Source organism: Camelina sativa, chromosome 8, assembly GCF_030686135.1.
Source record: "Camelina sativa cultivar CO46 ecotype springtype chromosome 8, ASM3068613v1".
Classification (NCBI taxonomy): Eukaryota; Viridiplantae; Streptophyta; class Magnoliopsida; order Brassicales; family Brassicaceae; genus Camelina; species Camelina sativa.
Window position 1 is genome coordinate 18,411,383 of NC_141887.1, and position 5,317 is coordinate 18,416,699.

Consider the following 5,317-nt stretch of genomic DNA (forward strand, 5'->3'; position numbering starts at 1 on the left):
AACTCCTTGTCCTTCCTTGAATAGCAATGCATCTTGACTGTGGCTAGAAACTCACAACTTTCTTCTTTATACCCCTCCATGCAAAGCCCCATAAACTTGGTTAGGCTGCACTTCTCAAAGAGATATTCTACATCTTCATCAATGCCTAGCTTTTCCATGGTTTCCTTGTGAGGGTATCTAGACCCCAAGAACTGCATCCTCAAGAAGGCTTCATAAAGCTACCTCTTAGTCAAACCACAAGATTCTGCTTCACCATCATCTTCTCCCTCTTCTTCTTCATCTTCTTCTTCACTCTCACTTTCAACCTCCTCTTGTTCAACCGCTGGCCTCTTCCCCTTAGCCTTGTGTCTCCTTATGTGCTCCCTAAGAGGTAAATCCATCTCTTATTCACTCTCAGTTCGCTCAGGGTCCTCCTCAGCTGCTCGAGTGGTTGGTCGAGTGGTTCTTCCAGCTTCTCCTTTTGAAACAAGGCGAGCATCACGACGATCCAGGGAGCTTTCAGCCGCTTGTTGAGACTTCCTAGTAATTTTTGAAGACATTTTCGAATAGAACTGAAAGGAATAGACTCAAAGCTTAAAGTTAATAGGTTAGTGACCCAAAAACTAAAAGAGCTAAGCTTGAGCAAAAAGATGAACTTTGAGAGAGATTTTAAACTTGATTTTAACTTGTTTTAAGCAATGAGAGAGTGTGAGAGATACATGATCGAATCAAACTCTATTTAAAGAAGCTAAGGGGACAAGGAGACAAGGGTGGAGCGTCTATACCATTCAAATTTGAAATGGGAATCTTTGACCTGCTTTTTGCTGCCACTGGACCCCACACTCGACTGCAAGTGGTTGAGCTCTTTGACTAAATTTTGAAATTTCAAAATTTTTCTTCTTTTTCTCCCTCCACTCGATCATTAAAGAGAAATGGGAATCGAGTGGGCCTTGGTTGCTTGTCAGCTCGGTCGAGTACCTCTCGTGGGCTGGTCGAGTGGGCTTGCGAGCCTATTTTCCCAAGTCCAAATCTCTCCATACCCATCTACACTTTCTTTGAAAAGCCTGCCCAACACAAACATAAAAGAAAACAAATCAAAATTACAAGGAAAATAATGCATATGTACAATGACCTTAGGGACTTCCTCCCTAATGAGCTTGTTTAGAGTCACTAAGCTTGACTTTTGATGCCTTTTCAGGCTTGGTTTAGATACCAAGGAGGTGATGAAATCCTCCCTGGCACCTCTTGATCACTGAGAAGTTGATTCTTGATCACTGAGAAGTTGATTCTTGATCACTTCACCCTTAACACACAAACCATATTTCTTCTTAATTTTGAGCCTTGGTCTTGCCTTCCTCAAAGACCTCTTTTTTAGCTTGACTTGGAGATCCTTCACCAATTCAGTCAGCTTTTGAACTGAACCCTTGAGCTTTTCCATTGATTCCTCTTGTAAAGAGAGCTTAGCCCTTGGAGTTGCCACTTCACTTAAAACTTCATGACCTCCTTTGTCCTTGATAGTGAAAGGTTGATCATCAATGGTGGGTAGGTTGGTTGGGTTATAGATGTTAAACTTCATGGTTATCCCCTCAGCAATGTTCAAGGTCACAAGACCTTCCTTAACATCTATAACAGCTCCAACAGTGGCTAAGAACGGCCTCCCTAGAATGATAGGATCTTCAGGCTCCTTATCCATCTCTAGAACCACAAAATCTGTATGAATTCTTGCCTTTCCTATCTTGACTGGAATGTTTTCCAGCTTACCAACCACATCCTTGTTTGACCAATCAGCTAGGCATATGTGAAGGTTGGTGGACTTGAAGTCAGTGTGCCCAAGCTTTTGTGCTATAGAGTAGGGCATCACACTGATAGTTGCTCCCAAGTCACATAAACACTGGTTGTAGTGAAGATAGCTAAGTGAGCAAGGCAGATAGAATGGACCTGGATCCTCAAATTTAATTGGGATGATAACCCCTCCAAGGTCCTCAAGATCCTTCTCATCCTGAGCATGAGCCTTCTTCTTTGACAATTCAAGCAAAAAATCCTTATTGAGAGGATATGGATCATACTGTTCCAAGGCAGGTCCTCTCTGTTCTTCTTGGTAAGCAATGATAACCTCTTTTATGGCCATCACTTCCTTTTTCTCAATCACAACTTCTTCCTTCAAAGCTTTCACTTTCTCTTGTTGCAAAGCCATCATTTCTTTTTTCTCAATGATCTCCCTTAGTTCCTTAAGCTTCTGTGCCTTGAAACGCCCTGGGAATGGTAGTGGAGGCTTGTAAGGAGGAGGAATGAACTTAATGGGCTTATCAGCTTCAGAGACTTCAGCTCGATCAGCCACTTGATCACCCACTCGATCGTGTGTGTGTTCGAGTGGTGGGTCGAGTTCACTGCCGGATTTAGTTTGCTTTACAAATACTTCACTCTGGGCTTCAACAAATGATGAATCCTCCCCAGCTTGGACTTCACTGTCCTCAGTGACAGTTTCCTCATAAACTTTAATGGCTTTGGCTGTGAACTCCCTTGGATTTTGAACAGCTTTTCCAGGGAGTTGGGTGGGTTTTGGAGCTGAAATAGATGTTATATTGCTCTCCATATACTTCACTCTTGAGTTCAGACCTTCAAACTTCATATTGAGATCATTATACTGTGATGTTAACCTTTGATTCAACTCAGCAAATTGTTTAGCCTCCTCAAGCTTTCCATTGGCTTGCCCAACCAACAATTGTTGCATCATAGCTCTTAAGTCTTGTTCTTGGCCTTGGTTAGTTTGAAACCCTGGTGGGGGACACAATTGGGGCTGGAACACCTGTTGTTGCTGCTTGGGTATATAGTTTTGTTGCTGTTGAGGCTGTTGAGGCTGTTGAGGAGGGTAGAATTGATCTTGTGGGTTAGCCACATTGTTACTCCTATAAGAGAGATTGTTATTCTTGAATCCTCCTTGGTTGTAACCTTTGAATCCTCCCTGGTTTTACATGTAGCACAACTCAGCAAACTCCCTATCTCCTTCTTGGACTGGAGCTTCTTCTTCACCAATGAAGTGAATGGTCTTTGATTGGCTTAGGAGAATCTTGTCAAGCTTCTCATTGACCATCTTTAAATCCTGCTTGTATTTGTCCTCTTGATCAGTGGAGGTGATCCTTATGGTTCTATCATAATCTTCATTATAATTATCATCTGATTGAGCAAGATTCTCTACCAACTCCCAGCCTTCTTCCACATTCTTGTTGAGAAAGTTTCCATTGGAGGTTGTATCAAGTAGCATTCTAATCTTGGGTAGAATTCCTCTGTACAAAGTGCTGAGCAAAGACTCATTGCTGAATCAATGGTGGGGACACCGAGTATGGAATCCTTTAAATCTCTCCCATGCCTCACAAAAGCTTTCATTATTTCTCTGTGCAAAACTTGAGATTTCATTCCTCAACCTAGCAGTTCTTGCATTGGAGAAGAACTTGGCCAGAAAAGCTTTTTTGCAAGCATCCCATGTGGTTATTGCTCCACTAGGAAGAGTCTTCTCCCATAGATGAGTTTTGTCTCCAAGGGAAAATGGGAATAGCCTTAACTTGAAACCATCTTCACTCACTCCATTGATTTTTGTGAGTCCACATATTCTGTCAAACTCATCAAGGTGATCTAGAGGATCCTTCATTGGCAACCCATGAAATTTGTTGGCTTGTATCATGGAGATCAATCCACTCTTGATCTCATAATTATTATTGGCCACAGCAGGAGGCACAATACCAGCTCTTTGGTTGTGTGTGTTAGGTGCATCCCCGGCACCAATGTTCCTTGCCCTTGGAGCTTGTTGATCTTGTTGCTCCATTAGCACTTGTTGTTCTTGTTCCTGATTGATTCTTGTTCTCTGCTGTCTCAGGTCCCTTGGTGGTTGGTTGATGTGATCAAGGAGTCTCTGAAGATTGTGATGACCCTTGGATCTTGTTTGCATCAACAAATTCGAGTACAGACTCGGACATGTACTCGGTCGAGCGCAGGCTCGAGTGGATGGTCGAGTATGAAGAATTCGAGTTTGATTCCTTCTCCAATATTGTAAATCTCTGTTTTATCTTTCTAATCATGCAAGTTTCGTGTTTTTCTGGGTTTATGACTTTGTTGTTCATCATGTGTGATTGTGAGTAGTTTCCTTAGCTCTTAGGGATGGTTTAGGCTGGATGGATGTTGTGGTTATTTGATTTGGTCAAGCTTGATTGTTGTAGATCTCTTCTAGGCTAGATGTTCTTAATGTTGATCCTATAACTGAGAGGGTAGGGTTTGATCTCAAGCTTCTTAGCATCACACCAATGTCTAAGGTGCATAGATAAGGCTAGATCTAGAGATTATCATTAGGCTTGCTAAGAGATTAGAAGTCTTGTTTGATTCTTGACATATTGCTTAATGCTTGCTTGTATAGATTCTTTACTTTGTGAGAACAAGTCTAGAAATATATGAGCTTGATTGTTTTTGCCATGAGAGTGGATTAACATGTTCTTAGAGATTAATGTCTCGAGATTAGCTCATGTTGATTGAGGTTTGTTGATCAAGTTAGATAACCACAATCTAAGTTCAGCCCATGAATCCATCCCTAAGACCTTCCTTGTCTATTGATTTCTTAGTCTAAATCTTGTTGTTTGATCGTTTTTTGATGTACTTTTGTCTTGCTCTGTTTTGTATGCATTGCTCTGTTTTACGTTTTTGTCCAGCTCGACCCTGCACTCGATCTACACTTGATCGAGTGTTTGCTCGAGTTCATACCCAGAACTCTTGTTTATGATTTGTGTCTGTCCTGTCTTGTTTCTTATTTCATTCTAGTTGCATTTCTGTTGCATTCATTTAAGTTTCCTGTTCATTACTGTCCTTGCATTAGTTCATTACCTGCATTATTATAGTTTGATCTCTGTTCTAGTTTCATTATTGCCATAATCATTATGTTCCATTACATTTAGTATCTTGTCCATTCAGCTTTTACATTCTGCAATAGGTTGTTAGTGACAAAAACCCTCTATAATTGGTTAACTTAGACAAGTATTGCACACCTTGATTGCTTGCATTCACTCATTTAGGATTGATACCTCTTATACTACAATTGCATAAGGGGAATTGAAACACCCTACTTTCACCATTGTTCATCATCATCATCACATCATTCATTCACATTCCATTTCACACACACACAAGAAAGGAACCTCGTTTCAAACTCGAATTCTTGATACTTTGAAAGTTATGAAACAAACAAGTATGAAGAATCTTGTGTTTTTTCCTTCAAAAGAGGTACAAGATCTAAGAAAATAAAAGTGCAAAAAGCATAAATTCCCAAAAGGGGTAAAATACTAGGTTTGAGAATATA

At 40.7% G+C, this 5,317-nt stretch overlaps 1 non-coding gene across 1 annotated transcript; it reads left to right on the top strand.

Moving 5' to 3' along the window:
* The first annotated feature begins 3,296 nt into the window (after positions 1-3,296).
* On the top strand, positions 3,297-3,403 carry LOC147940134 (small nucleolar RNA R71). The gene has a single exon (XR_015564846.1). It is a non-coding gene; the product is annotated as a small nucleolar RNA R71 (small nucleolar RNA).
* The last annotated feature ends 1,914 nt before the right edge of the window (positions 3,404-5,317 follow it).